Source organism: Rhynchophorus ferrugineus, unplaced genomic scaffold (genome assembly GCF_030347505.1).
Source record: "Rhynchophorus ferrugineus isolate W39M unplaced genomic scaffold, kcgeb_rfMv2 rfM2, whole genome shotgun sequence".
In the NCBI taxonomy this organism is placed as follows: Eukaryota; Metazoa; Arthropoda; class Insecta; order Coleoptera; family Curculionidae; genus Rhynchophorus; species Rhynchophorus ferrugineus.
Genome location: NW_027472581.1, coordinates 15,340,490 through 15,365,212, shown reverse-complemented (window position 1 = coordinate 15,365,212; position 24,723 = coordinate 15,340,490). Strand labels below are relative to the sequence as shown.

Genomic DNA, 24,723 nt, shown 5'->3' with positions numbered 1-24,723 from the left:
GGTCGCTAGTATATATATATATATATATATATATATATATATATATATATATATATATATATATATATATATATATATATATATACAATTAAAATAATAGGACCGTGGAAAATAAAAATTAAGTAAATCTGTGCTTGTGTAAACATCACTAACAATAAATTAATATATCGTTCCATATAAAAAAAAATAGACAATAGTTTGTAGTATCGATAATATTATCTATAAAAGAATCTTAAATCCTGTAAATCCTGTATATGCCCAAAATTACTTCTACCCTAATAATAATAAATCAATTGCAACAATTAGTAAAAAATAATTGGGATTAATAAATAATTTTTGACATATAGGTACTTATGCAGTTTGATTGTACGAGAGTGGTTCAAATATGATAGAGACAAACGCTGTAGACGTATGGCGCGCATGTATGTATTAAAGGTCGTGGCTTGGGTATGTGGCAGCTGGGTCCTTACGAACCGTGTGGCACAGTTTTCGTCGGGAACGCATATTCCACGCGCGTGCTACGACCATGAGTGAATGTCAAGTGCCAACCGCCGTAGCGCAACGTCATTCGTTTTTTTAACGTGAATCTTCACTACAAACGAGACATGGGTACACTATTACATTCCCGAAAGTAAGATGTCGTCTAAAGAGTGGAGGAAGAAGGAGGAAGGGGCGCCGGTCAAAGCGAAGACAACCAGGTCCGCGGGTAAGGTTCTGGGACCGGCGGGGCGGGATTTCCTGCGCACCCAACCAACGTACCAATGCTGCATACTGCTCTAAATTTCTAAAAAAAAGACGTGAAACCCGCTTATCGCTCGAAACGGAGGGGCATTCCAGCACGAAGTGCGATTCTTCTCCAGGATAACGCGCGCTCTCATACCGTGCGTCTCACGCTCGATACATTATCGGAATTAGGGTGGGAGGTACTGGAACACCCCCTCCCTTCAGTCCGAATTTATCACCCTGCGACTACCGCATGTTTGGACCAGTGAAAGAAGCCTTTGGAGGTCAAAGATTGAACACCGACGACCATTCTACCTAGAGGTAGAGGAGTCCGAGTTCTACAAATTCGAATATCATCGATAAACCTTGTCCTACTTTTATTTGAATTTATAATTATGTTCCTCATTGTAACTTGTTGTGTTTTTCCTCATTGCCAACACTAATCAGTAAACCATTTTGTAAAACTGCTTAAAGTTCAGCGTCAAACTATTATGGTTGGCGCCATTATATAAAATATCTTCTTTTTATCTATATTACTACGGATAAAAACAATCTGGCTATTATAAAAAGTTGAGTTTTGATCGCAGATCTTTTACTCAGAAGGAATAAGGTCTGGGGGATACGGCTGGTGGGGTAGGTCTTTTCATTTTAATGTTCCCAAGTATGACTTCACCGGTTTGCAATTGTAGTCGATAGAGACTTTCATTAGGTTTTAGCAGTTCCTTGTATACCACTCATGCATTAGCTTGGTGCCATGGATGCGACTTTGCCGTTGATATTGATGCATGACCAGGTGGCCCCCATGACTTTTTTTGTTTTAGATTAGCGTAATGCTATTTCCATCACCAGTAACAATACAATTCGATGAAACAAAATATTTACGAGCAATAACCCTAAGCATCCCGGGAAGGCTCGCTTAAAAACATGTTAAAAAGAAAAGCAATGAACTTGAGTTGAAATATAGAAAATTTTATTGGTTAATTGAAATAAAACCACAATTATAAGTTCATCATAAATTACTATTATACAGGCAAGTATTGAAACCTATATGGACCAACGGAATTCAATTATGGAGGCGCTCCACAAAAATCGATGTAAATATAATAATAATTGTTTCCCAGAACAAAATCCTAAGAAGCAAAATACGGTAGTGTTAATGATAATTAAACATTATTAGACTAGAGATGAAGTTAAGACTGATGAGTCCTCCTAGATATATACCTAGATTTAAACTATTATAAATACATGTTGTAGGTTATTGGACAACGACTAGTAACAATGAAATAAATTATTTAAAAAAATGCCGCATATCATCTATCTTACTTGTCAGCTATATCAAAAATGAAACTTTTAAAGTCTCAAAAACCAACACTCATCCTTTTATAAATCTAATATATTCAGAAAAAATATAGTTCTGTGTTCATCATTTAAAATATTGGACATCATACTAAAAGGTGATGACTATAAAAATAATTATTTTATTTTCAGATAGAAATAATTGATACTATTTACAAAGTCTGAGAAACTACGTACTATATAAAACAAAAATATTATTAAAATCTATAAAACTAGAACAGAATTATTACTCACGGCTATTTTGGAAAATAAGAATATAGTTTAGTGGTACTAATGAAATGTCTATTAACTGATGCACTATTCTAAAACAGATACAATATCACCCATGCAAGTTTTCTCCGTTATATTAGATGGCCCTATTGTTAGAGCGGCAGATGTTTGATAGAGAAATAACAAGTGTGTCCTACTTTACGACCCACAACGTCTAGACAAGTGTACTAGGTTCTTTAACCGCTAACGACTTGTAAATCAAAATCCGAAACATGGTTAACCTTCAAGCACAGTCAGGGTTTCATGTTACAATTATCAAAAATATTTATGGTCGGATGTAAAGAAAAAAATTATGCTAAATATAAACATTAAATGAAAATATAAACAAAATATTTTTGACAAAATTGAACCGACTTCAAAAAATAAACAAGGAACTCACTAAAAAGTACATCCTTGCACAACAAATAATATTTCAATATACAAATTAAACAATCGTTAGCAACTTAATGTTATCTTATGTAAAAGGATATGCCCACCAATGAGTGTTGACAATTGACAACTCCATTCCCTAATATTTTGAAAACATATGGACTTAGCTGACACAACTTGAAACTATTTTATTGACCCAACGCAAATGGAATTTATCTTGAGTAGATTTAAATCAGTAGTTTTTCAGAAAATCTCTAATAAAGTGCTGAATGACTACGATTTCGCCATGTTGCGTCTCTAATAAAATGATACGATTTTAAAAACCCACCACAACTGAAACTAGTGACACTACATTAAGCTATATATTTTCCATTATTTGCTACAAATGGTTCATATATTTCTAATACAATCATCGATCCATTTTAGCACAATTCTATATTTCGAAACTGCAACAGTGGATCTTTTGCAACAATATGTTCAATGAACAAACTGGACGTCACTTGACATCTGCAGTAAAAGTTTCATTCGGTTTTAGCAGCTCATAATATACTACACTTTGCTGCTCCCACCAGATGCACAGCAAGGATTAAAGACCATAAATACCTTTGGGTGTCAATGTGGATGATTCTCCTGGATTAACTCATACCTTTTGTGTGCTCTAGATTGTTGTAGTAGATCGACTTTTTACCAGGCACATTAAGTCACAGAAAACTCTTTTTTTTTCACTGACAAGTAATAAAACCGCGATGATGAAGATGTGATTGCCATTTTACCTTCTTTCAGTTCTATCCCACGCATGTAACAACATATGGAGAGTTTAACGTTAACAACTCGCAATTAACAACACGACATGATAACAACAATTGAATTGACAAATTACAACAACTGTCTGAAAGTTTTTTAAGACTTAATGAATAACTTGTGCATATACCGAATAATTCAATAATTTCAAATGAAAAACTTTTATTTTATGCTGAGAAACATCAAAACCATCAAATTTAACAGGTTTTTTTAATAATTAATAGTTTTAAAATAAGAGTATTGAACGTTTGGTTTGGTATTTCTTATATATGGTTGTAAAATGTTGATGAAATTCACAAAAAATAATAAAACACTAGAGCTGTTATTGGTAATCGAAGAAATTAACAAATTATAGTGAGAGCTGAAAAGCTGAGAATATATATTGATGCCAATAAGTAACTGTTCTTCTATATGTTACTGGAATAAAATAAATTCAACTACGTAATTTATTCTAGATCCGACAATATCAAGAAAATTACTTTTTTGATTTTTTCAACATTCAATTCCATTAACTGTCTTAAATGATAATTGTAATCGCATTGTGATAAAATGTTTTTCAAAAAGAAACAATATCATTAACTAAATTTACTTCTCAAAGAAATAGACCTGTAAAACCATCAAAACATCATATATAACCAAACAAAATTGAAATATTATTCATTTTATGTGTATAAGTGCTCAATTACATCTTGTTCATTTCCCAGTCTCAGAAAATTATCTAGGGGAAACATAAAAATATGTACAATAAAAAAGACTAATTTTCTACAAAAGTATTCATTTTCCCAATAGTATTTGGAACATTTACCGACTACACAGTTATCATGGCAAAAGATGTATCTATCTAAAGCTATAGAAAAAGTATAAATGGCGGTCAAAAAGATCTACAAATGGACTAGAGGCTAGAAAATACAGCTTAATAGCTCCAAATCTGTCCATGTTAATTTTGAGTTGCGGCGAAATAACAAAAACCTAATTAGGTTTGGTTGGGTTTGGGTCCCCGATTCCTCAAGCAGAATCAGCCAAATACCAGATTGGTTTATCAGTCAGTCATAAAGCCAATTTGGACCTATGCCAATCTAGCCAATCCGACGCACCCAAAACAAAGTTCTACGATCAATAGGCAATGCTATGGCTTATCGCTATGTAATCAACGAAGAGCTGCACGATGACCTAGAAATCAAATGGATACACGAAGTGATCCAAGATTTTGCCTATACAGCTACTAGATAACAAGCAGGAAATCAGAAGATTGAAACGAAGCAAACCACACGAATTTGTTTAGTGTATAAGTGTATTCTTAATTTTAGCTCAAGTAGTTTAGTTTTATATGTATTAATCCCGTACTCGCCTTGCTTGTGTATTGATACAAGTACAACGGAATAGTAGTAATAAATTTATTTGTAAATTTAGATTGTACTAATCATATCTAATGTAAGATGTAATTAATAAAAAAATCCAATAAAAACATAACAACAGTGATATAAAGGTAATACTTTACATGTAATTTGCATGGCATAAAGTGAACGAATGTGAATCGAATACAAACAAAAATATCAATATTCAAACTACCTGCAATTCGAACAAAAACCGCAGCGTAAAACTATTTTGAAACAATATCTACGAAATTAATATGAACGGGAAACAAAATTGCCAATATAAACACAATTAATATTTCGCGGCCTTGATACCTGTTAAACAATGAAATCAGCCTGATAAAATTTAAATAATTTATGTACGGTAAAAGTTGCCAATTTCTAGGAAATACGTTTCGAAATATCGGCGTAAAATATGCGAAATTGTTGCCAAATATTTAACTGCACCCAAGCGCGAAGGAATAAAAGCGTTTTTATCCGCAAAAACATCTTTCAGTGCCAATTGTAAATGAAAGACATATTGTCCATGTAATATGTATTTCAAAGAGGTTGATCTATAATATAATTATAAAGCCAATTTGGACCTATGGGGTGCAAATATGGGGTTGTACTAAAAATTCTAATCAACTAGTCATACAACGCTGTCAAAACAAGGTTCATCGATTGATTACCAATGCCTATCGCTACGTAACCAACGAAGAACTGCACGATGACCTGGAAATCAAATGGATTTGCGAAGTTCATGATTGACAAAAACGGGCAGAATACGAGCAAGGAAACAATAATGTTATTCTTCAACATGACAACGCTCGACCACATATTGCAAAACCCTACCAATGTTGCCCTATCCGCCGTATTATCTAGGTCTTGCTCCTTCTTATTACTACCCGTATCGACCTGTTTAAACTGCAGTTCACTTGTACCAACTAAGATACCAAAAATGGGAAAGATGGGAAAAAGTAGCGGCTATCAATGGACAACACTGATTAAAATACTTTATACCGATTTTTTACATAAAGCTTCCAATTTTTATACGATGTGATATCAAAATCACCGCAATTTCCTCGCGTAATGCCAGATTAATAGGCAGATATAGACGTTAAAATAAGATTTAGAATAAAATATTTTACCAAAAAGGCCACAGTAAGTGATTTTTTACATGTGATGCATAAAAAGAAATACTTATTCCCCACTGTGCAAGTTCTTGAACCACTAAGAGTAATAAAAATTTAATATACTCAGAAACATACAGATATTCCCTTTCAGAAGCCTCAGCACGTGTTTTCTACTGCAGGAATTAAAGAATAGAAAAAGTTTTTTGTATAAAATTACTGAATACATTAGCAGATATCTCCTTTTGTATATTAATCGACTTATCGAAAAGTTTGCCTCCCTTTTCGTAAAAAACGGGGGCACCTGGAGCCTTATATTAACGCTTATATCGACGAAGAATTTTTAGGCCTGAAATTTTTGTGTAAAAATGAATATATTCCAATAAAACGAAATACCATCAAGCAACCAGATATAGCTGTAAGATAAGTCATCTAAGCATGACGAATATAAAATGTTAAACGAATAAAGTCACAACAAAAGTCATTGGAATTATAACTTCCGGAACACCTAAAATTGAACAAATGTTATAACAATTAATGAATTAAGTTTCGGATCAGACCACCCATATCCCGTAGGCAAATCTATAAATTGCAAGAACGGGCCGTGATGTCACACGCGCCATTTATCGAATGATGGAACGGATACCCCTAAGCTGGATCTCCAAATTACCTTGAACGCGGACAAGCAAACGCGAGAAATGGAAACACTTTACTCAACAGATCATAGGGAACGTCGAATATTAGTAAAGTAATAAACAAACACGAAACAAAAAACAAATCACCTACGGAACAAATAAAATCAAGTGTGCCTCAAGGTTGCGCCGTTCGACTGCTCGACGGAATCGGTGTCGGGATAATGAAAACGCCAATCGTAAACTTGAAATTAGGCTTCTCAGCTTCGATACGAAATAATCCGAGAAAATGTTGCAAATATATTGACGCGAAGGAACTAGGTTAACGAAAACGAAACATTCTTGATTACAGGCTAGCTGACTATTTTTGAAATAAGTTATTTCTGTAAAAAAACGGATTTGAAAGAAAAATTGACGTTTAAAGCAGTAAAATTTTAAATACGCCCTAAAACGATTGAAATCTGCACGTGACATAGTTATTTTGATCGTACTAGACGGTTTGTATGGGTACAGATTTTATTTATACATTTTTTTAAATATATATTGTAAAGTCTCCTTTTACCAACTATGGGTTTATCTGGACTGGTCACGGTCCTCAGCATTAATTTTATCGACTGACGAGTGACCAACTTTAGAAATCATCCCAGAAGACATCCGGTCTTACCCAGTCTGGTTACTGGCGTGATTGGGATCATTTTCCTTGTCGGATTTTACACTCTTGCCTAGAACATTCACAAATTTTAAACAATCACAAACATAAATTTACGACCATGCCCCAGCAGGACTCGAACCCGGGGCCATCGCAACAGTAGGAGGACCGTTCCATCGCCTTTACCACTGCGCCACCAAGCCGGCTTACTTATACATTATTTTAACAATTTTGTGTTATAATTAGACATTCTAATGTGAATCGGCAGCTTGAAGGACCCTAATGAAATTATACATGGGTAAAAACTCAAAACATGGGTAAGCATTTTTACTGTTAAATATTAATTTGCCGCGATTTTTATTGAAACTATTTTTAGCGTGTTGCAGCTGCACTGAATATTAGTATGGGCACGGTCACTGAAATATCTCAAATATTAAAAAAATATGATCTTAAATTCACCGAAAAAAAAAACCGTCCTCATACGAAGTGGGGAACGAATCAAGATTAGCTTGATGTTGGCTCTTTCAGAGATTAAATATATGAAATGTATAAAAAAAGTGACTAGTTTTTCGATACAAACATAATTTAATACAATTATTTCAGTGGAAACTGTTAGTCTGAAAAGTATCAAACAGGTCTAATGGAACTAACCGGATTATTGCTTTTAAAAGAATATAATAATATGAAGGAAGACTTATTATTTCAATTTATGTATTTAGACGAGTCATGGATATATCAGAATGGAACCAATATACCCAATGGTCACTCATGGCAAGATAATAATAAAAATAGTGTTAGGACAATAAAAGTTGATGGAAAAAGGTAAATGTTATGGAGGTATGTTATGTAATAGGTATTATTAATTAAATTATTAATTAGGTTTAATTAGTCATAACATTTATTAATAATTCATCGCAGATATATTGTAATTCGTGCTGGACACAAGAATGGTTAAAAGCACCTTCGGTTTGGATGAGCTTGACACATTAAAGAAGAATTTGACAAATGATGAAATTGTAAGCAAATGTTAGACCGATTGGAAATTAACAGCTTACTTATTCACTTGAATGAAACTTTCTGAATATGATATGATTCAATCTCCAATTCAATCAAGACAGGGATGAGAATGGAATTAAGTATATAATATAAGAATATAGTATATAAAATCTTATTGTATAGTGTAAAAAAAATTATCTGCACAGATATGTGTGTAATTGTTCAGAATATACATAAGCATTAGATTAGAATTTATAGGAGAGCAAGAATAGTAACATTAAGGAGAATGCAGTAATTAAATCTAGTTTTATCAAGAAATATATATACAGGTATTAACAGAACAAACGAAGGAGAAATACAGTGATATCAAAATGACTTTACAAGGAAACACTGTACCACCCAGTGTTCATCGAAGAACACAAGAAATAAGCGGAAAAGGTAAATATGCTCTCTAATGAAGGTAAAATATATTACTTGGACATGCAATTGTTAACTAGGTGGACTAGGCCTCCAAGGGATACAACTACAAACGCGCCTAGAACTCTACTCATAGATGGTATGGAAGAGAGTTGATGGTATGGAAAAAAGTGGTATGTAAATATAATCAAACATAATCCTAACCTACAAACTATTGTAACTGTGTACTTGATTGTAATTTTAACTCCTTTGATAATATATGCATTAGATTTACTATAATATTGAAATAAATTATATTTGATACCAATATATTTGTTTAATTGTTTTATTTAGATTAAAATATTGTATGTCAAAGCCAAAGTGAACTAGATCATGAAAAGAATTAACAACTCAGAGTAGATACGGCAACATTGCGTCATTTTAACGTCACAAATTTAGATGTAGATAATAACTTTGACTATAAATCAATATGTTTGTGATTCTTTATTATAGTCATCGAGTTTATTATGATATATTACGCAGGAGTGTGCAGTAATAACAACGAGAACCATCATAAAAAATAAAACGCTGAATAAAACAGTCGTCGAAACTTTTACGAAACACTCTCCAGTCAACTGTTTATGACAAACGTTTATAATAAAAACATAATCCCCGCTATTTTTAGAACCTATTACCGAATACAACTTGATAACATGCGAGTTTACGTACAAAACTCCCGGAGTTTCGAAATTAATAGAAGTCCGGCTTTCTACGAAACAAACAACAATCGTCTTTTCATGACCTACTTGGTCGGTGCGGACGACCGAAAAATAATTTTAGGTGTTCGGTTAATCAACAAGACATTCAAGAACTATGCATTTTCGAATGCAAATACACAGTAACACCATCTGTTGTAAATCCTTTGAACAATCAATTTATAGGCCTGATAAATAATTTCCGGATGTGCAGAAATTCAACAATGTTCAAAAATTCAACTTATTTCGTTTATAACGTCGTTTGTGTTTGTCCTAAATATCACTATAAAAAAATCGGATAGCCACTTATTTCGCAACTTTAATTACATGGCATGTGATATAATGAGATATCGAAAATAAACACTGAGAGTTTTGATGAAGACGCAAAAATATGGAAAGAAGAAACTTTAAATAAAAAAATTAAAAAATAAATAATTTAAAAGAAATAAAAAAACCGTGAGTTAAGCCGAAGTTTTGAGAACATTATATTTGCATCTTATTTCTGAATATCGCTATAAAAAATCGGCTGGCAACTAATTTTGTGAGTTAGATGATAAGGCATTTGATATAATAAGATGTTATAAATAAACCTTGAGTTTTGATAAAGACGCAAATATAGGGAAGGAAATTTTCGTTTATCATAACCCTCTTGACAAAAACAGACCAAGCCGTGAAAAACTATTTTATATCCGATGTGAAAACCAGCATATTTGGAAATTCAACAAAGCACATTCGAAAATTCAATTAATTCGTTTTAGAACATCGTATTTGCTTCTTATTTCTGAAAATCACTATAAAAAAATCGGATGACAACTATCTCTAAATATCACTGTCAATAATTTCGAAACATTAATGATATATTTAATATATCGATAATAAACATTGAAAGATTTGGCAAAGATGCGGAAGGAAACTTTCGCAACCCACTTGATAAAAGGGACCAAACCCTGAAAAACTATTTAATTTTCGATGTGAAAGCCGGTCTAATTAAAATTCAACAAAGTACTTTTACCAAAATACAACAGGTACTCTTTATTTCTGAATATTACTGTCAAAAATTCGGATAACAACTAATTTCGTAACACTAACAATATGACATTTGACATATCGAAAATAAGTTGTGTTAAAGACCCAAAGATCGGAAAACAAACTTTTGTTCATCACGACTAACTGAATAAAATAACACCAAACCCTGAAAGACAATTTAATTCGATATGAAAACTAGCCTAACTGTAAATTCACCAAAATACGTTCGAAAATCCAATTAATTTGATTTACAACGTCCCTTGTGTTTCTTATTTATGAATACCAATGCCAAAAATGTCCGATGACAACTAATTTCGTAACACTACTAATATGACATTTGATAATATCTAGATTAAACATTAAAAGTTTTGATAAAGACTCAAAGATAAGGAAAGAAACTTTCGTTCATCATGGCCCACTTGATAAGAGAAAACGCCAAACCATGAAAAACGTTTTAGTTTCGGATGTGAAACCCGGCCTAATTGAAAATCCAACTAATTTGGTTTACAACATCGTTTTTGTTTCTTATTTCCGAATATCACTATCAAAAAATTGGATGACGACTAATTTCCCAACATTAATGATTATGACATTTGATAATATCGAGAATAAACACTGAAAGTTTTGATAAAGACGCGAAGATGGAGAAACTTTCGTTCGTCATGACCCACTTGACCAAAAAAACGACAAACCGTGAAAAACGATTTAATTTCCGATGTGAAACCCGACCTAATTGGAAATTCAACAAAGTACATTCGAAAATCCAACTAATTTGGTTTACAACGTCCCGTTTATTCTCCCGGTTTATTGAGTTAAACGTTATAATGGGATTATCGTAAAAATTGGTTGCCCGTAATTCGACGATGATAATTCCATATTAATTGACCGCTTTAACAATCGTAATTATATACATATAGGTTATGTAACGCGTATAAATAAAACATCGCGATACAAAACACATATTTCAACAGGACAAACGTGGTCCGCGAATTTCCGGAGTGCTTCCGTGTTAAAGTGGCCTTAGACTAGCAACGTCACCGCATTGTTGAAGAAACAAAAGAAAACCGTCGACTTACCTGTCGAAACTATGAAATAAACGTGATGGTGTTTAGGGTAATCCAAGAGGTAATCCACAGAGTGAACTTAACTGTTCGCGAACGACACCAAACACACCCGCAAAGACGAGAGATTCATCCGCCGAAAAGCAACGGCAACTCGAATGCAAGAACTGGAAATAACTCACGACGTGGCGCAAAAATAGCAGTGCCGAAAACACAATCCTGTTACTGTCAAGTGTGACGCGCGCTCTACAGTATTTTTAAACTTTATTGCTAGTCCCGCAACCGGGGAGCACACGGGGGGGGCGAAAGTCGAACGGAATGTCAACACGACGTCGAGATTTGATCGACCATCGCGAGCGATTTTTCGCGAACGCCGCTTGGGACCCAAACAATAACAAAAAGTGAGGTAAAGGCGCGGTTAGAGGTGCAAACGATGACGACAAACAACAACTCCAGCGGCGACTACGACTGGAATGAGGGGATCCGCGGTGGGGGACACTTGCGCCGCATGATAGTGGTAGGGACCGACTGGTCGGATAAAACCGATGATATTCGGATGCGGCGTTGCTAAATCGCCGTAAACGTGGCGGCGTTTAGGGAATCTAAAACTGTTTATGCCGAATAATCCGTAGACGTTCGTTATGTCATCTTAAAAATTCCCATAACATCTAATTGATTTTTAACCAAGAACTGTTCATTGCAATAATCTAATTGAAATTAATTTAAATTTGAATGGAAGGCTTTATAGAATTAGTTTTAAAAATATTATTAATTATAATTATTTAAAATTATTTTGAGAAGATAGTCTTAAATTTTACCAGTTGTATTGGCTCATCGGTCGTCAATATAAATAATCTTTGGACATAACAAGATATTGTTCTATAAGTCAATTATTAGACCTATTTGGACGTAAGATATTAAATTGTAAAGCAATTCAATTTGCAAATCCAATAGTAATCCTTCACGGATTTCCCTGGAACCCATAATAAATATGATTTAAAGTGGCAATATCGGTAAAGTGAGTAAGCTAAAACGTATAATAGCATCCAACTTAATTAATAACGTAAACACGTATCACTAATACACAGTCTTTAGAATAAGATAGAGTAGTAATTAAATTAAACTCTAGTTTTACTTACTTACTGAAGCCATTTTTATATGTCAATATATAATGTGAATCACATATGATAGGTATTATCTATTAGACACATTGTTAAAAGCTAAAAGAATTTAAAATATCCATTGTAAGGTGAGTATATTACTTTAACTCTAACTTCAAGTTATATTGAGTTCGGCTATCCTTGTGCGGTGTATGAATAGCCTAACAGGTATCTAGAGAGAGCGGAGTACTGTTATCTATGGTCTATCCAAAGTTATTTTGTACATAGGTCATCAAGATGTTTAATATATTTCCTGCCGTAATTTATAAATTCGTTTTAAAATCAGACAATATTTCCTAATCATTTTATTCTATTAAAAAGAGACATAATGCTGTCTGATAAGTACGAACGTGTAAGCGAACTAGCCTGCCAAAGTCGTCCGGTTGTCAAGCGTATGCTAAATTCTTCAAAACAACGGTGAAAATACAATTTAGCATAATTTAATACGATTATTTCAAAGGAAACTGTTAGTCTGAAAAGTATCGAAGAAGCCTAATAGAATTTCTGGATATTGCTTTTAAAGAAATACAATTTTAAAAGGCATATAATCAAATGAAGGAAGACTTATTATTTAAATTTATGTATTTAGAAGACATGGATATTTCAGAATGGGAACAATATACCCAATGGTCACTCATGGTAAGATGATAATAAAAAGAGCGTTATGACTGAGAAAAGTTGATGGAAAAAAGTAAACGTTGGAATAACAATTGATTGGGTTTTATTAGTTATAACATTTATTAATAATTCATTGCAGATATATTGTACCTCATGCTGGAATCGGCAATGGTTAATAACACCTTCGCTTTGGATGAGCTCGATCAAACCCATTGAAGAAGAAATTGACAAATGATACATAATATGTATAATACATGAAATGGACATATTGGAAGTTAATAGCTTAGTTATTCACTTGAATGAAACTTTCTGAATATAATACGATTCAATGCCGCCAATTTCTAAAACAGAGCGATGAAAGTGGAAACAAGTAAAGGTGAGTATATAATTAATATATGATAACTGTAGGAAATGATAATGTAGATTGTAAAAGATTGTTCAGAATATACATAAGTATTTGACTAAAATGTGTTAGGAGACAAAGAATAGTAACTGTTTTGCAGATATAGCAAATGCCAAAATAAATACAGGCAAATAAATAAAATATATATACAGGTATTAACAGAACAAACGTAGGAGAAAACCACAGTAAAATCAAAATTACTTTAAACGGAAACACTGTACCGGAGGGCACAAAAACTAAGCATAAAAGGTAAATATGCTCTCTAATGAAAGTAAAATATATTACTTGGACATGCAATTGTTAACTAGGTGGATTAGGTATCCAATGGATACCACTACATAAAAAACGCGCCTCGAACTCTTACTTATAGGTGGCAAGGGAAAGAGTTCAATGTAAATATAATAAAGCACAACCCTAACCTACAAACTATTATAACTGTGTACTTAATTGTAGTTTTAAGTCCTTCGAGAATATATGCAATAGATATAATATAATGTTAAAATAAATTATATTTGATAACATTTTTGTTTAACATATTTAAATTAGAATTTTGTTCACAAGAACTCAGAGTTGATACGGCAACATTGCGACGTTTTGACATCACAAATTTAGATGACGTATGTATAAAATAACTTTGAATATAATAATAATCAACAATCCATGCAGAAAAAAAGGCTGGGGATGTCTTTCCTTGTAATAACAAATATTGATATTTAATATCTAAGTATTATAAATATCAGTTATTAAGCCAACTTGGTCCACGATGGTCCACTCTGAGGATGAGGTGAGCATGATTGATTGATATGAGTGATCGTGATTGTAAATAGAAAAGAGTTAAAAATCCGATAAGGAACAACTATTCCAGCCAATCACCAAAGGAAATGCTCCTTGGAATGGTAACTAAAACTTAATAAAACCGCAATTTTTTATAACCGTTAATGTTAAACCAACTATAAAATCAAATTAAGTGAAGGTATGTAGGGCTAAATTTACACCCGGGTATATACATTTAGGTAAAACAATATAAAATAATAAAATGTAATGTAATAAAATAAAATAAAATGTGTTAAACAAATAAAAACCGAACAAAATAAATTATATAACAGCTTCTTAAAAAATAAAAATAATTCTAAGTAGTGTGGGGATCTATGGACTGAAATTGACTAACGACTGTTTAATAATTGACTACTTTTTACTACCGACTGTTTCAGTCACTATTTTTGGTTCGACTGATTTTACTACTTTTTTCCAGTGACTGTTTCAGTCGACTATTTTCTGTCGCTATTTTCGGTCCGACTGATTTTACTTTAGTATTTACTATCGACTGTTTCAGTCGTGTTCATTTAGTTACTACTTTTGGTTCTGCTAGTTTCATTCGATTTTTTGATTTTGAACTTTCTGTGTCCGTCGTCCTAGCCGCGACTTTGATAAACATTTGTAATTTATACTTACATAGATTTATATGTAATATATATATAGTTTTATTTTGGTAGTTTGCTTGTAAATAACAATATATTGTATATTAATATTATAGCATTTTGTTACGATATGTTTCAGGATTGTTAATGTAATAGTTAGCCTATAAATATTAAAATTGTGAATGATAAATGGTAAAATATTTTGACTGTTTTTACGTCAATAATAGGTAATATTTCCATTACTCTCTCGATTTTTGTTAAAAAATATATCCGCTCAATAATAAATAAATCATTTATATAATTTTATTCAGATCATTTTTAGTTATGACATGGATTTTTTTTTTGATTAGGTATATGTTTAATTTAATTTTTATTTAGTATTTATGGTTATTGTACATCTTTAGTTTTTAGGTTTTGTTTAAGTTCTATTGTATTATCTATGTTTATTATAGTATATTATTTAAAATAGCAATATATACATTAAAATACAATAAAACATTTGTAGGGTATTATTTCATTCCATAAAAAAATTCCATTTCTTTTTACAGATCCACAGAACATTCAAAGGTTATAGTAATTCTACTTCGTTTAAAATTAAATTATAAATTGCACGTTATGTATTATTATTATAATAGTATCCAGTAATTATTTTTTTCCTTTTTTTATTAGAGTTAGTTGGTGAAGGAATTTACACATCTCCGTCTCGCTTATACTACCGTTGGAAAATATAACCACATATAAAATTAACTGCCCCAAGCAATTATCTCCGTCCTTTCCTCTCTCACAATTTATACAGGAGAGGAGTCGTACATCTTCGTCTGACATCACGAATTAAATAGAACAGTGTAACCATGCATTTGATTGAAAATAGTTTCAGTAGTACTGAAAGTAGTTTTCAGTCGATAGTTCCCAACGCTAATTCTAAGAGTGCGAGATCTTAATGTGGGGGTCGGGTTACTGAATTACTGTTCTGAAAACAAAATGATAACGTACATGAATGACTAATTTTGACAAGGACAAGGGAAAAATTAAAAATACATATGAAATATAACAAGAATTAGTAATGTTTTTTATATTTTAAAGTCTCCTTTTTACCAACGAGAGTTTATCTGGACTGGACCTACAGTGAAACGTTGGAGCCCACGTTCCTACCGACTGGAGAGTCGCTTAACTTAAAAATCATTCCAGAAGATATCCGGTCTTACTCAGCATGGTTACTGGCGTGACTGGGATCATTTTCCTTGTCGGATTTTACACTCTTACCTAACGATGACCATGCCCCAGCAGGATTCGAATCCGCGACTATTGCAACAGTAGGAGGATGGTCCTGTCGCCTTTACCACTGCGCCAACCAAGCCGGTAAGAATTGTTAATTATCACGAAAGATATTTCTAATATCAACTAATAATGAAATAGAATGGTACTGACAGTTAACATTACTGGCAACTGATAGTACGGGTAATTAATTTTACTAACAAGTAATAGTAGTGGTAATATCAACAATGAACCATAACAACGATAGTAAATAGCAATGATATAATGATTAAGATGGTTAACAATAATCTTAGAAAGTAATACTAAATAACTCTGACATAATAACCATGACAGTCACCAATAATCTTAGTCAATAACAATGAGAATAACCATAACAGACAATAGCGATAATTTTTTTGATATATTTTAAAGTCTTCATTTTACCAACGAGGGTTTATCTGGACGGGACCTACTGTTTAATGTGGTCTCCGAACTACAGTCCTCAGCATTAAGCCTACCGACTGGCCAGTGGCCAACTTAGAGACCATCCAGAACATTCATATCTTGTCGAATTTTTCACTGTTGCCTATAAAGATATTTACAATCACAATCACCACCAAGAACCGACAGGAATCATTTTCGTTGGCGTTGTATATGTATATCAAGATTATTTTCTTCCAAATTCTTGAGGAATACTGACCGGAAGAATGTCAACTTTCACTTTTTCAATGATGATCAATATTCATTACAACATGGCTTTCTGTACAATTTGTAGTGATTCCCTGGAACACACTAGACACTAGACAGAATTCCTAGTGCCCCATGTATATTTTGAGAAATCGAAAACTCGCATAATAAATTATCTTGATTTGTTTATTTGATTATTTGTCGTTAAAATTATTATTAATAGTGTCATTAATATCGTAAAGTCAATCAATCGGGTTTCAGTTAAATACTTTGCACAATATTCAACATTCTAATCGAAACCAGACGTCACAAACATCTCCAAACGCGGAAAATGAGTTGTCTGTGCACACGTTATAAATCCAACGAAATCGTTAACACAGTTTAAAACCCACATCAATGGAACTGTCACTAAATATTGATCGAAAGTAACGCGAGCCTTTCATATGACTTAATTTATTCAACAAAAACAATCAATATTTGCATTTCTACTTTCACTGCTTTCGTGTGTTTACTCTTCACATTATTGATATTCAATATTTTACTTTCCGTGCGGTTTATACTGTCCCGTGTCGAAGATTCCTCATTCGGCAACGATGAAAAGGGGTAAATAAAAAAATAGTCGATCCAAGGATATATCTTTTCAATTATAGTAGCTTATATTAACCACCAAATCTCAGGTTGATTTGTTTTCTTACCTAATGTCGATACATTATTTTGTAAAAAGATATTTTTAAGATAACTGAAATACTGTTTTTATCTAAAAATATAAAACTGACTTTCGGTGATAACCCATTACGCCCATAAAAACAGCGATATAAAGAAATAATAAGGTTATGTTGTATACAAGAGTCTCATTCTAGAAAATTATAACATGTTCCCAAGGATTTGAATTTGCAGCATTGCCAGTTATTGCAAATTATACGTACATTTAAAGAATACAATATAAATAAAATAACTTATCTTGATTTCGCAATTTAACCTAATATTCCCGTTGAGACTCAAATTAAAATGTTTTGGTACATAAAAAGGTAATTTAAAGAACCTTTTATCTTTCGTTTTTAAAATAATTTTGAAAGGAAGAAAGTGAAAAAACAATTTGTTATTATTTATCAGTATAAAAACATTACAATAACAAACCAAAGTTATAGTTCTTGTAAGTTATTCGTATATTTTATGAATATAAATCTCCCTTGAAACTAAGCTATCTGTTTATTATCTTAAATTTATAAATTACGTCTAAGTTATTTTACCTCGAATAAGTATATTTAATTTTAAGGCAAAAAAGAGAAAATTAAACAACATTTAAGGTAACAAATATAATTTATGTATCAATAGATAAAAACACAAGCATCCATTTATCTTCGAAATTACTCAATATATATTTTTAACAAAAAAATTGAATCGACAAGAAAATTCAAACTGAACAGTTGGTAGTAGTTAAAATAATATTGTAAATAGATAAATAGGTTTAGGTAGGTGTTAAGCTAAATTGTGTGTACACAAAACACTACATAGTATAAAACAAAGTCGCCTTTTCTGTCCCTATATCCCTATGTGCGCTTAAACCTTTAAAACTACGCAACGGATTTTGATGCGGTTTTTTTCAATAGATAGAGTGATTCAAGAGGAAGGTTTATATGTATAATACATGCATAATATACTAAGGCAACATTGCTAATTTTAGAGGTTTCTAACGTGATGTCGTAAATTAACCTATTTTTTTAGGCTTATTTAGCAATTAGCAAAAACGCTGCCTAACCCTACGAGTTAGATCAAATTAATGTACTACAGTATTGTACACCATAAAAAGGTCTACAAAAAAGTCCGCGATGGTATATGTTTATCTTTTAGGGATAACCCACATTAACCATTTTTATTGTTTACTTTTTACGTGAGAAAATGGCTTATTTACGAAGCTATTTTAAGCAATACGGCATTAATCCTTATCGAATTAAGTACCTTAAATACAGTGTGCAATTAATATAGATCAATATGGTTCCTTACAGCATGTAAATTAAACAAATATTTTCGGAGACATTACAAATTTAAAATTTGCGTTTAAAAATGTGTAATGTAATAAAAATTGTATGAATTTAGATATTCCAAAGATAGCAGGAAATCTTCATAGTAAGTATAGGGGAAGAGGAATTGTTTTACTCCAAATTTAATGCGTGCAGGCCAAGGGCAGTAATGAATGAACCAAAAATACTGGATCGATTTTAATCATGTTTTCATTGAGTGACATAGGCATATATATTTTATGCCCGTGCAAAGTCGGAGCGGGCCGCTATGTTTTTATATACAACGTTCATATTTTTTCTGTAGTGTATTTAATTTAGTATCAGCATTGCACCCGTGCGAAGCCGGGGCGGGTCGCTAGTTAGAATATAAAATACGTGTATAGATTGATTACTTAAAGTTTATTTTTATTTAGTCATTACAACGATTATTATATACATATTTTATTTTAAAATGTTCTTTTGTGTTAAAAATCTAAGTTTCATTATTTTTAATTTTTAGTGAGATCCTTATTTATTTTTTGGAGTCGGTTCAATTTTTTTGTTAAAAATATTTTCTTTTACTTTTAGTATTAGATATTTAATGATAAATTAAGCAGTTTTAAAATAAATGAATAATGATTGAAAATAAAGAGCGTTTCAGGTCTCGGGGTTCGCTGTCTAGCCTAGGTGATTTGGTAAATATTCTAACCAAACTATAACAAGAACGAAAAGTCGTTCCCCCCGCCGGGAATCGAACCCACGACCTCTGTTTGGTAGCTAAATACTTTAACCATTACACCATAGAACCAGTTGGAACAATATTTCTACCAGGTCTTATATGTTATAGTTAGTGATTAAAAAGCAAACTAAATGGCTTTTGTACTAAACGACTTCCGATTTTCCGTCATATCAGCTCAGCAATAACATTATATCCAAACATCTGATTATTTTAGATAAAAAATCTGTTTCCCTCGATTTCTACGATAAATACGTACAAGGATTGGATACCCTGTGTGAATCTATAGATAACAAAATTCTTAACCCTACATCACAAAGTCTTTACCAGTGTCAGAATCAAACCCAAAATGGCCGCTGTAATTCGTTGGATTCTATCTTTCGATTGCTTATAAGTGGCAACAGCGCAAGATCAGGTGGAAACTACCGAAGTATATCGAATACCGACTATGGTTCTCCAAAAACAGCCATTAGTTATTACTATTGAGTTTATTACAGTCTTTCGGAAATAATCTTTATAAAACAATATAATGATTTATCAAAGTCTATTTGTGTTTGTTACTTCTAGATATCACTGTCAAAAAATTGATTTAGAACCATGTTTGCGTGTCTCAAACACTAGAAGGCCGGAGGTAAAAAGATTACAGATTTCTTTTCTTGCTTTCAATTTGAAGTTTTATAACATGTCATATTTGTTTTTTTTTCTATTTGTGTGTATGATTGCAAGGGAATTTGTTGTTATAATATTATTTTTGTAACATTTTTTTAACATTTTCCGCTCTAGTGCAGGAATTGTTTTTAAAAGTAAATAATGATAAACTTCAGGAAACCCCTTATAATCTCTTACATGAAAATTTGGAACAGGAAAGTTTATGCTTTGGATTTCAGAACGAACAAATTATTTACTAAAATTCGATAATTGAACTGAAATACATAATATGTGTATATTAACAGATCATTTCTTATAACCTATCGAAAAGGAAAATATGGCCATAAGTTCAATATTGGAATCAGCAGTTGTTCAGCCCACATTAGAATCTTCAAAAAGAATTAATTATAGTTAGAATAAAATATTAACTTTAAACTATAAAAACTGAAAATATTTTAGAAAATGTTTAGTGAAGTAAAATAAATACCTTTAGCAAAAAAAAAGAAGAAGAGCCATATTTGATCGCAATATTCAACGGAACATCTGATTTGGAATTATGCCAGTGGAAACAAGTATTGCGGTTCATGAAAAATGGTAGAGCGGAATATAAAGACTTTATATCCTATAATAAGACTATTTTCATATTTATGAAATTTCATTAGGGTAAACTTTAAAATGCAATTATATTTTAAGCAAGCCTTGCTGTGAAAATATTGAAAATTGCTCCTAGGCAGTGTAGACTAAGTAGTAACAGTTCAGTGGCGCAACTTAATGTCATTTGCAAGGCTATGTAAACAAATAAATCTACAGATACTGGGTTGCTGCTAGCTCAGAAGAGAGACATTAAAGATTGCTTTACATTAATTATTCAACGCAATTAACACATAATGGTTCTTCAATTGAAAGTTTCTCTATTTCCGTATATTATCCCAATTAGCATATTTAATAGCATATTTTACCAATAAATCAACCAATTTCTTGACACCTGTAAAAGGGTGACGGAAATAAAAAAAATAAAGTTATATTTGAATTTTCGCGAAACCAAACTCGGTTTTCGTTTTAGTTCATTAAAGTAGATATAAATAATTAACATATAATAAATCGAATCGAATATCTTATTTTGTACCTTAAAATATAGTTATTTATACCATTATCTCAAAAATATTATTTTGAAACGTGTGTAAAAAAACCTAATATGTAATTAAAGTCAATTTGCTTTCTTTTATATGCCTTGTTAGAAATATTCTATATAACGCCATCTGTCGATAGAAATTTTAATTTAGAGAAAATATTTAACTATTAACATGGAATAAATTATTTTTATAAAAAATATTAAAAAAGACATCACATTATACAAAATATTGTAACTGTTTATTTATTATTTCTATTATATTCATTACTGCATTTAACGTTGGCACATTTGTACAGTGTGACAGTTAATAAATTTAAAAAACAGCTTACTGACTATATATTATTTTAGGTAATTATTTGACAGTAGACAGGCTTTTAAAACAAAATTTTAATTCGATATATTATTGGTACTGCATATTAAATTTTTTATAAGGGAAATAATACGCGAATATGGTAAACATATTAAAAAATGCTACATCATAATCGTATAGTGTTCGTGTATCTTTAATCTCAATAATGATCGAGATCTCGAAAACCTTCTTCGCAGAGATTACCGCTTGCCGTGCCGTAGCGAACAAGTCTAAAGCGGTGAAAGTATGCCAAGGTGGGTACCTCATAACTTCTCGATGATAGTTTTCACGTTAAAAATTTCCGTTGCCTTTTTTCGGCAACAATGACAGTTCCATGTTATTTACCAAGAAATGCGTATAGTTCACTGTATAAAGCATTTTTAAAATGTTATTTTTTTACGAATCTTTTATGATTCGGGACGGGACTGAATTAATACACCACTTACGGCCTTGGAACAAAAGAGAAACTTTGATCATAGAGTAATAGAGATGCAACTCAATAGGGGATTCTGGTGCAAAGTTTTGCTTTGCCCAACATCCAGAGGGAGCCATAATGGGTCATTTAAGTAATTTGAGTGGGCAATTTAAATCTCTATTATAGGCATCTGTAAGAAAAATATTTTACTGTGAAGACATTTGATTGATTCATTAGTAATGTTTGGCACGTGACAGCCTTGACGTCATGTTTACTTGACCAATGAAATTTAAATAAAAAACTTTTTTTTTTTTCTGAAAGAAATTTATTAAATTAAATTCAATAAAATATACATATAAATATAATATTTAAAAACAAATATATATAAATATAATCTGTAAAAGTAAATAAATACAAATATAATATAAAAGTAAATATATCTATAAAATATAAATATTATATACATATATATAAAACCATAAGCAAAAACTTTGGTGCATTGCAAATCAAAATTATCTCTTCCGTCTTTTCGTTAGTACTTTTAATATTTTATCCGAAAGATCATTATAGAATGTACAATTGAAGGGTTTTAAATTTACTTTTTTTTAAACATTTGACAAAAATTTTGTTATATTATCGACGTGGCAAAATCGCTGAATAAAATAAGACATAGCTCAAAGACCTACTGACAGTATAATAAAACAATTTTGTTAGAGTCTGGGGCACGAGATATTGTCTTGCCTCTATAAAATCAGTCTAAATTGCAGTAAAACTTTCTTTGCTCTTATAGGAATATCTGGACTGAAGTTATAGAGTCAAGTAATTAACAGTAAAAATGAGCAGAAAGAAGGATACTGGCTGAATGAAGACAAACTTTACCATTACTTTCTGGAGTTTGTTCAAATGTCGATGATATTTGCTTCGAACACCCTGGTTGTGGGCCTGAAATGATGGAGATAGGCACTACAAAAATAGTAAGACAATCTAGAAATTAATGGTAACAATTATGACTGGAAATGTGATAGACTCCTTGAATTTACCTTCTATATAGTTTTGATTTTGATCCACTTCCATTTATATATATTCTGGGCTCGTGGTATTACTTTCACCATCAATAAATTGTTCATAAGTACTTAAAGGAAAGTTTAAATGAATCACAAAAATGTCTCACATGGTAACGATCATAAATCTGTTTCATGTTTAACCCAACCAGTTTAAGATTTTTTTTACTCATTTGTTAAAGATCGCTTTTTATTGGAAAACAATGATGCATTTCCTCACCATCTGTGCATCTGGACACACTACAACACTTCCTAGAACGGGAATGCATTTCAACTACCGACTTGTATATAGTAATAAAATAAAATAATAATTTATTGTATAAACGTTATAAAAAGCTAACCACACTGTTCTCAATATAGGGCACAGTGCAAAATAAACAAACCATAGAATGAAATGAACCAATCAGATTCTGTCGCGGCTCTTAACATAGCGAATAAAACAAGTAATATGTTAAACGTAGCGACATCTACATGTTGGACGTCGCGAAACATTTCGCCAAAATTTCCTACGAAGTTAAATCTCTATTTCTCTATGATTTTGATCCCTGGTAATTTATTTGTGAGTCACAGCGCCCTCTTTTAACTTTCCTTCCTCTTTTCTGTACTGGCTCTTGTATCGAGACAAGTCATATTTTTAACAATTTTCTGTTATAATTGTTAGAAATCATTAGTACATAACCTTTGAAATTGATTCTTTGTTTTTATTACCTATTGGGAAAAAGCAGTAGAATTACAATTCACGTCTTTTTTTAAAACCTTTGGAAATGCCTTGCGATTATTATTTAAATTTCTATTATTGAAAAAATCTAGGACTGATTGAATACTAATCGGTATCAAAATTTAAAACTAATCCGTTGTTATTAAATAAATACGTACAAATAAAAAATTGTTTGCACATGTCGTCATTCTATAGTACATAACTTCAAAAATATATTATTAGATACTTGCGTATACTTTAATATTTTTTCCACTTTAAAGGGTATTGAAAGGGATTAATCGAAATATTTTCATTTTCCACAATTTTTTCCTATGTTTCTGGAAACATAACAAAAGCGTCTCCAAAGATGTCGATGTTGGTTTAGCAGCAACCCAATCATCGATTAATTTTCGCCCTTCTTCAACATTTCAAAACCTTATGCTAGCCAAGTCATGCTGTATCAATCTGAACAAGTGGTATTCAGAAAGTGCTCCGTCTGGTAAGTACGCTTGGTACTGTTAGTGTATTCTTTACAACTTTCGATTTTATCAATTCGCAATACAATGGAACATGAAGAGAAATATTTTATGACCATGAATACTACGTTTTGGTGGCAATGGCCAGAA

At 31.7% G+C, this 24,723-nt stretch overlaps 1 protein-coding gene and 1 long non-coding RNA gene across 4 annotated transcripts in view; both read right to left on the bottom strand.

Moving 5' to 3' along the window:
- Positions 1–11,994, bottom strand: part of LOC143189964 (uncharacterized) — a 400,785-nt gene extending 388,791 nt beyond the window's left edge. For 2 of the 3 annotated variants that reach the window (XM_076393988.1, XM_076393984.1), the window contains exon 1: positions 11,535–11,673. The gene's annotated coding sequence lies outside the window, so the exon portion shown is untranslated. Of the gene's footprint in view, positions 1–11,534 lie in introns of all 3 variants that reach the window. The other variant, XM_076393986.1, reaches the window with a different exon arrangement.
- Positions 11,995–23,036: 11,042 nt separating this feature from the next.
- Positions 23,037–23,460, bottom strand: LOC143190617 (uncharacterized). Its single transcript, XR_013004287.1, has 2 exons — positions 23,380–23,460; positions 23,037–23,323 (listed from the first exon to the last, which is right to left on the bottom strand). It is a non-coding gene; the product is annotated as an uncharacterized LOC143190617 (long non-coding RNA).
- Between the last annotated feature and the right edge of the window lie 1,263 nt (positions 23,461–24,723).